Genomic DNA, 15598 nt, shown 5'->3' with positions numbered 1-15598 from the left:
TCATAAATGATCTTTTTCCTTTACTTGCTCTTTGTTTAATGGTAAATAAATGACCGAAATGAATAGAGTATATGCAAAGGCCAAAGATAAATGTAGATATTTGTACGCCTATTATATACGAAGTACTCCCTCTGTCCCGGTCATTTGTTGTTCTTTTTCATATTGGGGTGTTTCAGTGAGTTGTTGTCCTTTCAATTTTAAGAATGAACTTAATGAACAATATGATCATTCACACTCAATTTGCTCTACTTGTCATTCAGTAATTGACTCTCCCTCTTTCCTTGGTCTTTGGGCCAAAAACAAAGGACGACAATTGACCGGAACGGAGGGAGTATACTACTACTATAGTTAAGGTGTTTAGTGGGTATTAAATATTTAGATTGTATCCAAGAAAATTATCGCACAATGTTCATGCAAAGTTGAAAGTACTACTCGTTTTATATTATTATTATTATTATTATTATTATTATTATTATTATTATTATTATTATTATTATTATTATTATTATTATTATTATTATTATTATTATTATTATTATTATTATTATTATTATTATTATTATTATTATTATTATTATTATTATTATTATTATTATTATTATTATTATTATTATTATTATTATTATTATTATTATTATTATCATCATCATCTTAAACGGCTAGAGTATGTGTATGTGATGAGCCCCTATTTCTACTACATTTTGACATCATTTTGAGCTCATTTGGTAGCACTTGGTAACGGTTTTTGACGTTTTTGACGTTATTTAGCCAATTCCATATGTTTCACCATTTAGCGTAATTTCAAGTGAAGATTAAGAAGCCAAAAGATCGAGAGAAATGTCCAAGGAAGACCCAAGAACAAGCTTGAAGAAATGCAACAAGAAAGCCTTCCAAAGGATCAAAGGAAGAACGAAAGGAAGACGCACTCCAGCAGCAAAGCCGCACGGTGCGAGTTTCCTGCTCCAGAACTCGCACCGTGCGAGTTTTTTTGGGTTTGATGGCGTTTGTTAGCGTTTTGTATTACGAGCCTTTCCCTTTATTAAGCCCATTAATTATTAGGTTTCGGGAGTTATAAATAGGAAGTTTGCAATTAGGTTAATCATCTTTTGTTCACTTTAATTAATCAAGGTTGTAATTTGGGAATATTTTCATCTTTTGAATTGGGTTTTAGATCTAATTATGGAGAATTAATCTCCTATCTTAATCCGACTCAAGGCTTAATCTTTGGTTGTAAGACCCTTTAATCCTTCCTTAATTTTCATTATCATTGTTAATCCTTTTGTGTTTATTGTTTGAATTTTGGAATCCTTGTTTATATTGAGTAATTAAGTGTGATTTCCTTGTTGCTTAATTAATCAAGTTCCTTAATTTATTGTTGTTGGGATTATTAAGTGTGATTTCCTTATAATCTCATCTTTGCAACACCTTGTTATTATGCTAATGAATGTGATTTCTTCTTGGCTTAATTAGCAAGTAAAGGATTAACTTGTAATTAGGCATTAATTGTGATTTCATTGTGTCTAATTACCTCTATTGAATCTCTTGTGCTCATATCTTCTTGTTAATTTCACCAATGTATGTGATTTCTACTTGGTAGAATTGATAAGTTGGGTTATTTGATTAAGTGTGATTTCCTTGTCATTTGGCCATTACTAAGGAGATTTAGAAGATTTATCTTCACAATAGAGTGATAATATATAATTGAAGGATTGATTGAGGGGTTTTGTCAACTAAAGTGCCAAACTTTGGGTCAGGTTAAGTCTCCCTTAATATTGATTAATTTCCATCTTAAACTCTTGATTGTTTACTTGCCTTGCACTCTTGTTTGAATTTGTCTTGCTTTTGTCACAATTGAAAACTCAACCAAAACCCCCCCCCCCTTTTTATATATTTGTTGTTATTGTTGTCACAATTGTTCTAATTGCTCTTTAATTTCACTATTGCAAAACCCATCTTCTCTTGGGTTCGACCCCTTGCTTGTTATTTTACTAGTTTATAATTAGTGCTAATTAGTGTGTTTAGTGGTATATAAATTGTTAATTTGACCGTCTTTTAGTGCGACATTTTAGGCGTGTCAAATTTTGGCGCCGTTGCCGGGGAAGGTAACAGTTTTGCTAGTGTTTGTTATTTGTGTTTTTAGGATAGTTGTGTGAGTTAGTCTTTGTTTCTTGTTGATAGTGTCTTGTGAACCTTTTGATTGTGTGCTCTTGTGTAGAATTGTTTATGGTCAATACTAGGAATTCAAGAGAACCACTTTTTCCTTTCGATCCGGAGATTCAAAGATCACTTGCTTGGATAGGAGTAGGTATTAGAAGAGACAACCCAGTTTTTGAAGAAATTGATCCCGGTTTTCAACAAGACCAAAGAGAAGATAACAACATCCCTTTTGAACAACCCATACCCATGCAAATCATCATGGGTGATCGTGAGGAAGAACAACCACATGGGCATGGTGAAAGAGAGAACCCACCACGGCCTAGAACTATTAAGGAACTTACCGCCCCGGATCTCACACAAGTGCCCTTGTGTATCTCCTTTCCGGCCTTGGCGGAAAATGCCACCTTTGAATTGAAGTCCGGGCTCATTCACCAATTGCCCCAATTTCATGGACTTAGCACGGAAGATCCCAACAAGCATCTCAACAAATTTCATGTTGTTTGCTCAAGCATGAAGCCTAATGGGGTTACCGATGAGCAACTTCAACTAAGGGCCTTCCCTTTCTCACTCAAGGATGCGGCAAATGATTGGCTTTAATATCTACCTACCGGGAGCATCACCACTTGGAATCAAATGAAGAAGGCCTTCTTAGAAAAGTATGTTGGAATATGTGTCCTCCGACAATAATGCGATCACGACTGTTGATCATGATGATCACATGTTTAAATCTCATTATAAAGAATACAATTGGGAAGTAATATTTTTACTGTCAACTGATCAACATATATCGGTAATGATTGGCTGACTAGAGTTTGACATTACTGTCGTGCGACGGTGGTGATCAGTTGATCCCCTAGGTCATACCTATAGGGCAACACTCTTAATTGATCATTTAATTAATCGTATAATGTTACGAGTTAATTAAATTACTTGAAAATTGACGGACGATTTTGGAAGTAAAATTTACGTATCACATTGAAATTGATTAAAATGAGATACGGTCTGAGTAATTGTAGATACCTCATTTCTGCACCTCCCGCAAGCACCCGGTGATGATTGGGCCGCATGTTTGATACGCGGAACGATTTGTGACAGTTCGTAAGATTATCGTCAAGTGATTGCTCAAATATTAAATGTCTACCTCTTAGTTGTCATCTACGTCCCGATACGGTCGTTTTGGCGAATTAGAGTACATTCGAGTCCGGTCAAAAACCGTCTCCATTTTCTGATAACTGTTAAATCCCGAGTCAGAAGGTTCTGGAATGTTCCGGATATTTCTATTCCATATTTCACAAATTTTATCTTTTGGCAAATAATATCCCGTAATATTCATAAGATATTCGAGTTATTTCCGTCCTACCATAACTCAAACGCGGAAATCTTTCTTCAACAGAGGAAACCTCCCTCGGGAACAGTACGCAAGAAAGGCCGCGCCTCTTCCAAGAGACGCAGTGGGCTGCTGCGCCTCTTCCCGAGCCCTTTTCTCGCATGTTTTACGTATCTTTCTCATATCTTTCCGAGATTCACTTCCAAAGAGTCTCTGAAACCCTAATTCCGTCGTGTGATTAGTATAAATAGGAGCCTTCGCTCCTCATATTTCTCACGCGAGTGTCCGCCCTTCTCTTCTCCCTTTGCATTCTAGACTTTGTTCTTACTTACTGGCGCCTACGTGCTTGAACTTTCAACCCACGTAAGCTCGGATCTTTCCGGGTACCAGCCTCTCCGTTGCATGACCGACCAATTTGACCAACTACACTCAATCAATTTAATTAATCAATCGTTTTCCTCTTACGAGGGCACTCTCTTTGCATTCGCGTCGAGCATTCACTAATCGATATCTTAGTCCTTCTCGTTTCGTCAACATGTAAGTCTGAGGGTGTATAATTCTCTTTATTTATTGTATTTTACTTTATCGTTATCAATTGTAAGATTTACGTCGAAAATACCGTTAAACTCGATTTCTAAAACCCATTGTTAAAATCTGTTTTTGCGGATTTCCAGTAAATAACCGTCGAGAAAAGACGCAGCAACTGCTGCGCCTCTTCGAAGGAGCGCGCTTCTGCCGCCCTTCGTGAGGGCCGCAGCATTCTCGCTTCTTTTCTTCTTCGTTTGTCCTCTCGTAATTCGTATTCAAATCTTTCTTTTGCTTGTTTCGTCTGTTAATTCTTCGCCGTAATAGCATATAATCCACATGTACATTAATCATCATCATTAACATGTTTTAATCATCATAAATCCGACTTAAATCCTAAATAATCCATATTTGCGGGTTTTCGTCACAAGATTCAAACCCGGATTTTAGAAATTCAATTTGTTCATATTGAGTTTCTGGAATTCGTCATTGATATAGTTTAATCTGTTTATTCGCATATTCGTCGCATATTCGTTGTATATCCGTCGTATTTAGTCTAATTGACTTATTTCAATAGAGGACTCATTCATATTTTCATCATAATTTCATGTAAATAATCCGTTTCCGATTCATCCCATCCATGTTTATCGCTTTTATGACCATCATTCACATGTAATTAACCCGTTAATCACTTTCATCCGAGTAAATATTATCAATCAATCATTAAATTCACCAATCGACATTGACGATTTGCAGGTCCGGCTTCACAGCCAGAACTCACCCTTGGAACAGACGCAAAGAATCGCCGCGCCTCTTCCGAGGGCGCATCTCTTACTGTTCCAGATGATGATTTCGTCCCGAACTCCGTTTACGCCTTGACTGATTTAATTAGCTTACATATTAATTAACTAATATCCGTATTATCACGCTAATTCCTGTTCGTTAATTTATTTATTTCTTTCTTTTATTCTTTTATTCTTTTTCTCAAATTATCCGTTTTAAAGGTATTTTCGACATAAATCGCCTAATCCAATGTAATTAATGTAATTTTCATTATTGTATTTCTTTTATTGTATTCCTTTCATTTGTATGTTTTCACATGTAATGAGCATTAAATCCTACTTCAACTCAATTGTTTGCTAAACTACGTGTCAACCGACTTAGTATTAATCTTCACATGCTAGGATTAAAACTTGGATGTTGCATTGCATGCATATAGCCGACGATATATCAAGTACGAATAACTTCCCTAATCATTAGTAGAGGCCGCTATCGAGGCGGGCGGGATTAGGTGTTCGATCAAAAGAGCTTCCTAATACGTACCCTCACCCCTTACTCCAGATCTCCGTGAGCACCCGTGTTCATTGGCATCCACGAGAGTCATTCTAGACATAGAATGCTAAGGGTAACGATTGCTTAGTGTTCATGTCACTACTTTGTGTCTTGACATGACACGAGGTACTCGAACGGTTCCAATTTCCCATAAAAATTGGTGGCGACTCCATACAAAATGCAAACGCTTGTTTTTCGACCTTCACCAAGCGCCCCGTGGCGGCCCGCTGTCCACGGTTTGGCGACTCACTGGGGATAATACACTTACGTGTAGCCAAGGGTGAAACTTGAACAAGGTTAGGGAATAAGTTTGTACAAGACAATTGTCGGTTTTCATAACTCGGTCTTCCTAGACTGTTTTATTCGGCCTTCCTAGGCCCAACCCAACCCATTCGACCAATCGTCCCGTCTAAACGGTCCTAATTCTTATTTGGGCCTAAGGATGGATAGCGATTGACGTCATCCATACCATGATGCTTACTCTTGTTTGTATCAAGGGCCTTCACTACTTGAGGAAATGGACTAGGAATCAGCCTTACTCTTGTTTGGCACGAGCCTCTCCACAGACTTCGGGTTTGATGGTTCGGTATGGCAACCCACCCTCTAAACCAAAACCCTTTTAAATGCACTCAGCATCCCGTTATAATGCTTGTATAAATGTGTAAACCTTACGTGATCACCATTTCTAAACAAAATCATGACGAATTTTCAAAAATCAAAACCCAATTCCAAAACAAAATTTCGAAAAAAAGGCCTTCAATTAGCGCAAAATCCGGTCAAAACTCTGCCCGTTTGTCGAGTCAAAATTCGGGCCACAAGCCCATTTCAAAACCTCACTTCGAGTCCACTCCTACAACTACACTACAGTTGGCTAGGACGCACATTTTCAAAGACCTTGTCTTTCTTCAAAACTCACTCAACACAAGTGGCACACACCCACTTCACGAGTCAAAACATTTCCTCTTTTAGCAAGTGTGATAGAATGGTCGATCGTGTTTTGATTCGTCGCCGATCTCTTATCCAGTTTCCAAGATGCCCGGATCAAGTGATGAAACGAATCTCCAGCAAATTCAAGATAGTAATGATCGAATCCTAGCCGCGCTAGCCCAAATGCAAGTTACCCAAGAGCAAACCTACGACCGCCTTGATCACATCGAAAGCCGTATCTATGACGTAGAGGGAAAGTTGCCTCCCCTTAAAAGTGAAGTGCTACGTAATTCCGATGACGAGTCTAGGGATGAGAATCCTCTCATGGGGATGACTACAGCTGAGAAAAGACTCCAATACCTAGAGGAGCAATTGATGTACCTTAAGGGGGATGACATTTATAGGGAAAACAATCGCAAGTATGAAGCCGTCAATTCCAAATTGCCAACCAACTTTAGCATGACGGATATCCCTAAGTTCAAGGGGTATGAGAACCCTTTGAATCACATCCGCGCCTTCAAGGATTACATGTCTATCAAAGGCATCAAACCCGAGATGTTCTTAAGGATCTTTCCTTCATCTCTTGACACCATCCCGAAGCAATGGTTCTACACTTTAGATCACAAGAAAGTCGCTACTTGGGAAGACGCCGCAATCGAGTTCTCTAAACAATATGCAGATAATGCCGAGATCCAGGTCAACATGCGTACTCTAGAGGTTCTTACCCAAAATGACAAAGAAGGGTTCACCGACTTTCTAAGTAGGTGGAGGAAAACTAGTACTCAACTAGTTGAACGCCCGGATGAGGCTACTCTTGTAGAGAAGTTTGTGGATAATCTCAAGCCCATATATGCCAACCATTTGAGATATCAAAACATCAAGACTTTCAAAGACTTAACCGTATTAGGGACACGGATTGAAGATGACATCCGTAAAGGACTCTTGTACAAAACGGTAGGTCGAGGATATCAAGGGTCCACAAGTCGTTCATACGGCTCTACTAGCAAGACCGACGAAGTTAACCTTCTCGAGCCATCCAAGAAAACTACCCCACCAAGGAAATTCACAAACCTTGGGGATACGTACTCCAACGCTCTAAAAAGGCTAATGAAGCAAGGTAAACTCCAACCCATTGGACCTACTCCCGAACCCGAAAGAAAGTCCAAGTTTTGGGATGAAAATTCATACTGTGAATACCATAGGGGCAAGGGGCACGACACAGAAAAATGCTACAAGTTGAAACACGTGCTTCAAGATATGATTGAAGATGGTCGACTTCCAATTCCACCAGGAGGTAAGCCCAACAACACTCAGAATCCTCTTGGAGTTCTAGTGATTACAAGTGATGAATCTACCTTAGATTCCTCACACCTCATTTCTCCCACCGAAAATGAAATTCATGCAATTAAGAAAGAAAGGCTCTACTCTACTATCTCCCCTACCATTTCCGACTTCATCACATGGGCAAGGAGTGTAGATAGACAAGTGTGGGAACTAGAAAGCATGGTAACGACCTTGCGCAATCCCAACGCAATACCTAAAGAACGTGTACCATTGGTCTTCTCTCAAAATGCCACTATGCAAGAAGTAGTCACCGTGGTCGATAAACTAGTCGATCAAATCATACGACTAGAAGGTGATATCATGAGAATGAGGGAACTAGCTGCAGTTAATGGGGTTTGGGCCGATGATGATGAGGACGAATATCTCATTGAAAACTCCCTAGTCAAAGAAATAGTCCAAAATGGTGAAGACCAAGATGTGGATCACCTAACTCGTTCGGGTCGCCCATATCAAAGCACTACTCAAAACGGTCCAACCAACGTCATCACACCAAATGACAACGAAGATGACCCCACCGATCATTTGCTCAAGCAACTACGAGAAGACCAAAGCCGATCTTTCACCGCAAATAGTGGCAAGCTCATTTCCACATCGCCAAGCTTTACTGCAAGCTTTGGCCAAATTGAATGTAGCACATAACTCCACTCCTGAAGATGTAGTCAACTTGGTCTTCCAAGAATCACCTAAGCTAAGTAATCCTATTACTTTCTCGGATGAAGACTTGCCACCTTTTGGCGCTAGTGACAACCTTGCTCTATACATCACCACATCCTGTCTAAAGGAAAATGTGCCAATGACCTTGGTGGATGATGGCTCCGCGGTCAACGTCATACCCCTCAAAACGGCATACAAACTAGGCATGAAAGAGTCGGATTGGACTCCTACAAATCAAGGTGTTCGTGCATATGACGGTACGCGACGAAAAGTGGTAAGACTTGCTAACCTAACCATAGCCACGGGGCCGATTGAACGAAAGGTTAACTTCCAAATAGTGGACATTGAAGCTTCATTCAACATACTTCTGGGAAGGCCTTGGATTCACGCTTCCAAAGCGGTAACATCCACCCTTCATCAAAAGATCAAGATCCCACTAAATGGCAAAGTTGTGACGATCACTTCGTCACCCATCAAGGCAATAATCGAGAAGCAATCAAACAATCAAGTCCTTGCGGATCCCGTATATGAACTTGGGGGCTTCCAAAGTGTAAGCGTTATAGAAAGTGAGTTGGCACCCTTATACTATAATCCCTACTCTAACTTGGTGGTCAACCACATACTCAAATCCCAGGGATACTTCCCTGGAATGCCTTTGAACCCAATTCGGAAGAATACCTTCGCACCATACAAGGAAGGCAACTCGACAAGGATACCACTTGGACTAGGGTACAAACCCACAAAAGAAGAAGTTCTCGAAATGCTCGCCCAAGTCCAAAATCGCCAGCACGTAGGAGTCCAAATGAGGCCATATCTCCCTACTTTAAACAGATACTTTGTTCAAGAAGGAAGTTCAGAACTCTTTCATGGATTTCCCGAACCTTGGCATTATCTTGAGAGGAAGTTAGCCGGAATCGAGATCTTTCACGATTGCTACTTCATTCCTCCAGAAACGGTTCCTATCGTCAAAACCCGTCAAGCACCTTGCTTCGACGAACAAGCTGTTAGCCTATTGTTCGGAGAAGATCGATTCATTAGGGCCGCGCAGATGAGATCATTACTATGATACTTCAGACGATCGCTTCAACCCCACCGCTTTGATCACGTAAAAAACCGACACAAAGCAAAGCGAAAAGGATGGAGAAAATCTATCAAATGGACCAACAACCAAGGAAGACTCTTCAAGCTCACCATTGGAGAAGGAGAGATGTTCAAAGGAGAACCAGAAGACGACGAGTTCGAGTCGGAGTCGGAGTCGGAGTCAGAGTCGGAGTCTAGAGAAGTCATTAGAGAATCTACTCCTGTTGTCATCCCCACTCCCTTCGTTTCTCCTAGCTTAGCCTCGAGTAGTCACGGTAGTTCGGGAAATGCCCCACCATTCTTGTCCCTTTGCCGCCACGGACCATGGATCAGTTGGCTTCTTTGTTTCAACTTTACTCAAATCTTAATATGAATAAATCGGTTCGCTTACTCTTTGTGTTATCTTGAGTGCAATTCATTTACGATGATACGAGGATGACCAAGACCCAGACTCAATCGAAATACCTCCCTACGTAGCCAAAGAAATACTACGGGAAGGGGAAGGGGGACCAAGAATAGAGGACACCGAACCCATCAATGTTGGAACCGAACTAGAACCCAAAGAACTTAGGATAGGGACTACCTTGAGCTCTACCGAAAGGGCCGATTTCATAGACCTCCTAAATGAATTCAAAGACGTTTTCGCCTGGTCCTACAAAGACATGCCAAGGATCGACAGGGATATCGCCGAACATAGGATTCCGATTAAGCCGGTTTCAAACTTGTAAAATGAAGCTTGACGAATGAGAACAGAATGGGCTCTAAAGATTAAGGAAGAAGTTGACAAGCAATTCAAAGCCGGGTTCATCAAAGTCTCCGAGTATTCTGACTGGGTAGCTAACATAGTACTTGTACCCAAAAAGGATGGGAGAATCCGTGTTTGTGTTGACTTTAGGGACTTGAACAAAGCGAGTCCAAAAGATGACTTCCCTCTACCTCACATTGACATATTGGTAGACAATCTTTCAGCAGAACACGCATTACTATCCTTCATGGATGGATATGCGGGTTATAACCAAATCAAGATGGCCGTGGAAGATATGCATAAGACCGCATTCGTCACCCAATGGGGAACCTATTGTTATACAGTAATGCCGTTCGGATTGATCAACGCCGGAGCTACATACCAACGCACCGCAACTACACTCCTACATGACATGATGCACAGAGAAGTTGAGGTATACGTAGATGACATGATCGTCAAATCCAAGGAAAGAGAGGGACATATTGCGAACCTTCGCAAGTTCTTCGCAAGACTACGAAAGTACAACATGAGACTCAATCCTCAGAAATGTACATTTGGGGTAACATCTGGCAAACTCCTAGGATACGTTGTTAGCCAACGGGGTATAGAAATAGATCCTTCCAAAATCAAAGCTCTGATCGAAATGCCACAACCTCAAACAGAAAAAGAAGTCGAGAGATTCCTGGGAAAAGTGCGGATATAAGTCGATTCATATCGAAACTTACGATGATTTGTGAGCCTATCTTCAAGAAACTCAAGAAAACAGACCATACCATGTGGGATGATGATTGTCAAAAGGCGTTTGACCGAATCAAGGAGATATTGGCTAAACCACCAGTGCTCATGCCGCCGCAACGAGATCAACCTCTTGGTTTATATCTCACAGTAACTGAAACCGCCATGGGTGCCATGCTAGCTCAAACTGTAGGAAGCGAAGAAAGAGCTATTTACTACCTAAGTAAGAAGTTCTTGGAGTACGAGTGCAAATACTCACAACTCGAAAAGACATGCCGCGCTCTTGTGTGGGCAACGAAGAAGCTACGCCATTATATGCTTAGCTACTCCGTCAAGATATACTCCAAAATGGACCCCGTCAAATACCTCTTCGAGAAACCCGTCCTCAACGGACGTATGGCAAGATGGACTCTGATGCTCTCGGAATTTGACCTCAAATATGTGCCACTGAAAGTTATAAAAGGTCGCGCCGTCGCCGAATTCTTCGCAGAAAATCCTATCAATGACGCACAAACCATAGATACTTGGTCATTTCCCGACGAGGACATACTTCAAACTGATGTAGACTCCTGGGACCTATACTTTGACGGAGCATCAAACTTAAGAGGGTTTGGGATAAGAGTGTTGCTCATTTCTCCTGAAGGTGAGCATACACCGATTGCTGTCAAACTCGACTTCGAGGTGACAAACAATGCTGCAGAATACGAAGCTTGTCTCATTGGACTACAAGCGGCGATAGCTTAGGCATTAAAAACCTCCGAGTACATGGGGACTCATCACCGATCATCAACCAAGTTACAGATCCTGGAAAATCCGGCGAAAGCCTCGCACCCTATCGCTAGGATAGACCAAGTCGCTCAATTCTTTGATCACGTAACATACCTACACCTACCTCGGGAGGAAAATCAATTTGCAGACGCTCTTGCGAAACTTGCATCTTTGATAAATATGCCAGATCACATGATAGAAATGCCCTTGTGCATCGAACGACGGTCAGAGCCGGCTTACGTCCATCAAATCACCGATGAAGAGGAAATCGCACAGGAACCCTGGTTCCAAGCAATCCTGAATTTCAAGCTTAATGGTACCTATCCACCGGATATGGACAAGAGGGGACAACGTGCTATACGCCTATTAGCTTCCCAATACATTCTGATGCAAGGAAAATTATACAAAAGAACACCTCTTGGTGTAGTCCTGCGATGCCTTGATCATTCACAGGCACGAAAGGTGATGGAAGAAGTCCACGACGGAGAATGCGGTCCTCACATGAGTGGGCCCATGATGGCAAAGAAAATCACACGCTTGGGATATTATTGGACCACAATGGAATCCGATTGCATCAAATACGTGAGACATTGCCACAATTGTCAAATCTTCGGGAATGTACAACATGTCCCTCCTTCGTTGCTCTACACGATGACATCTCCTTGGCCATTCTCTCGCATGGGGAATTGACATAATCGGGAAAATAACCCACGGCGAACAGGAGGTCACTGTTTCATTCTAGTGGCGATTGACTATTTCACCAAATGGGTAGAAGCGGCTTCCTACACTGGTCTTACGGCCAAAAATGTGGCCAAATTCATACAAAATAACATCATCTGTCGATATGGTTGCCCACATGAGATCATTAGCGATAATGGGTCACACTTCCAAGCTGAAACCGAGCAATTGCTAGCCAAATACAAGATTAAGCATCACCACTCTTCGCCCTATAGACCACAGACTAACGGCGCGGTAGAGGCAGCAAACAAGAATGTTGTCACAATTCTCAAGAAAATGATTGACAACTATAGAGATTGGCCACGCAAGATACCTTTCGCCTTATGGGGGTACCGTACATCTGTCAGGACGCCCACTGGGGCTACTCCTTTCTATTTGACCTACGGAATGGAAGCTGTACAACCAGTCGAGCTAGAGATACCATCCTTGCGTATTCTACTAGAAAGTCAAATCCCGGAGGCCGATTGGAAGAGGGATAGGTATGAAGAACTCATCCTCCTGGATGAACGTAGGCTACGGGCCTTACATAATGTCCAAACATATCAAGCACGTATCAAACGAGCTTTCAACAAAAGGGTTAGGCCAAGAAACATCAAAGAAAGAGACTTAGTACTCAAATCGGTTAGAGCTCTTTTACCTGTCGACCCACGGGGAAAATTCAAACCTAACTGGGCCGGGCCATTTCTAGTCAAATCCATACTCCCGGGGGGTGCGGTTAGAATCACAGACCTAGATGGGAATGAGTTTTCAAACCCCACAAACCTTGACCAATTGAAACGGTACTATGCCTAGAATAGGACAAAAACGCGCCTCGCGTAAACCCATATGTCGCTCTTGCGGCACTAAATAAACGGCCCCTGGCCAAGCTGAAATAAGCTAAATGTCACTGTGCTCTTGCATTTTGACACGTTTGTCATCCTCATATCATCAAACAAACTAAATTCGCACCTCCAGAGTAAGCAAAAGCTCATGCTTATTTTCCATGTTCATTACAAGCTCTTGCTTCGAACAATTATTCTTTTACATTTACTCGAACTACGCGCAAGGGTTTGATTTCGCTTTTTAAGTGAATACGTAGGCAATCCTTCACGGGATTCAACCCATTATATCTAAAAATGTAAATAGAAGGACATTTGCATTGCATTTGAAATTCGACAAGAATAATAAGTGGAAAACCTCAACGGTTTCATAACCATTTAACCTTTTTTATTTTCATTCACTTTCTAATAATAGTAGTACGTTACATAATAAAAATAGAATAGGCTAGGATTCTAAAAATCCCTCCTTTTTATTACAACAACAATAATAATAATAATCAAATAATAAATAAAGACTCGGGCTATTCCTCCATCTTCCCCTTGCCCTTGTCATTCTTGTCATATTTCTTGTCACGACCTCGAGCTGGGCGCTCTTGCACCACTTCAGACCTAATCACCAACGGTCTTTCTCGAGGCCTGACTCTGCCGTTCTTGCCAACCACCATTTCTGCGACAGGAGTAGTCTTTGATTTCTTTGAAGGATGAATGACTTGAAATCCGGCTTCTTCTTCTCCCTCTATCAGATGCTTCTCCTTCCTTTTCTCTCCCTCGCGCACCTTGTAGTCAACAGGCTCGCGTTTCCTCAGTCTCTCGCGCTCTTCCGGAGTTGCAGCCTTTCTCCACCTCAGATAAGAGTCCGACACCCACAAAGCATTGGTGGAGAAGCTCAAGAACCACATGTTTCTTTGGGCCCATTTAATGGCCCACTCCCTTCGACCCTCTCGTAGTAAGCGCCATAGCGATCTGGGGACGGTATCAAGCCTAGGGATCGTCTGCTTCAACCCAACTTGCCTCATCAATCTTTCCGGAAAGATGCATACCATAAACTCCAATCCCGGAATGCGCACGGACCTAGTGGGATCCAAAGAAGATACTCCAGTGACAGACTTGAGGTGCCACCACGGTACAACCCACCTAATCAACGGACCATCATCATTCTTCAGCTTGTTCTTCCAATAATCGCAGACCCGAGTGAAGTCCACCATGTACAACCGCGTCCTCATCGCAATCGAACGGGAATGATAGGAAAGTGCATGAACTGGGGGCTCGATCAATCGGAGCCGTTCCATAAGCCAAACCTACCAAGAGTAGGTATTAGACATCAAAAAAAAAAAAAAAAAAAAAAAAAAAAAAAAAAAAAAAAAAAAAAAAAAAAAAAAAGAAAAGAAGATGATGTCTTTACCTGCAAAATGACGGGACTCCCAAGAACGGCAGATCGCGGTTGGATTTCCTATTATCTAAACCCAAAATGATCTCTCCTAAGCATAAGCAAGTCTGGGCTCTGCGCACTCCATTTGCTCAATAAGGCTCAAAAGACGGGGATCACCTCTCAAGTCTTCGTCAACGTGTCCCTGGAAGACGTACACATGCAGCAAACAAAAGCCAAATGCCCTCCTCCTAGCAACATGAGAAACAGAGGGGTCGGCCTGTTGATGAATCGGTCTATAAAATCCAACATCCTCACGCCTTTCGGGGTAACTAGACGATCCACCTCAAGTCTAGTCAGTCCAAGCAAGTCTCTGAATTTGCTCTTGTACCCTTGTGAAGTAGAAGGGATGGCAGGTAAATGTTCGGGGTCCCACCCACCAATAGCAGCAATTTCTTCAGGAAATGGGCAAATATCACCTCCCGGGAACGCGAAAACATGATAATTCGCGTCCCAATAGTCAAGGCAAGCATCCAAAAACGGTTTTACTACCTTAATGAGTTTCAAACTCAACAAAGACCCAAGGTTATAAGCACCCATGTCGTGCTTCTCCATATTCGAAAACTCGTTGGTCCATTCCTTCAAGCGGATCTCCAAAGTATTCATAATGACAATTTTCTCTTGAAGATTTATTTTGAGAGTTTTATGTGAATAGACGAGGAGGAGACGGAAGAATTGTGTGAATTAACGCCCCGTCGACGCTTCTATTTATACTAATTGTTGTTTCCAAAAATCCGCCAGAACGGACCTGCTTGGGAACAGGGCGCGGACTCGCGCGCCTCTTGAGGGACGCGACTCATGCTTTGCGCCTCTTCCCCGATCTCACTTCGTGATTTCCGCGTTCGGATCTTTCCTAATTCTATAACGAATAATTTCCTATTCCTACGGGATTTTATTTTGGTAAATACGAGCAGTTTACCATGTTTCAAATTTCCTATTTTCGCGGGCACGCATTTCGAAACGACATCGACAGTTCGCCATTTTACCACGTGCACATTTTCATTTTAGGAAATACATTTCAC

Source organism: Silene latifolia, chromosome X, assembly GCF_048544455.1.
Source record: "Silene latifolia isolate original U9 population chromosome X, ASM4854445v1, whole genome shotgun sequence".
Classification (NCBI taxonomy): domain Eukaryota; kingdom Viridiplantae; phylum Streptophyta; class Magnoliopsida; order Caryophyllales; family Caryophyllaceae; genus Silene; species Silene latifolia.
This window is presented reverse-complemented; position numbering follows the sequence as displayed.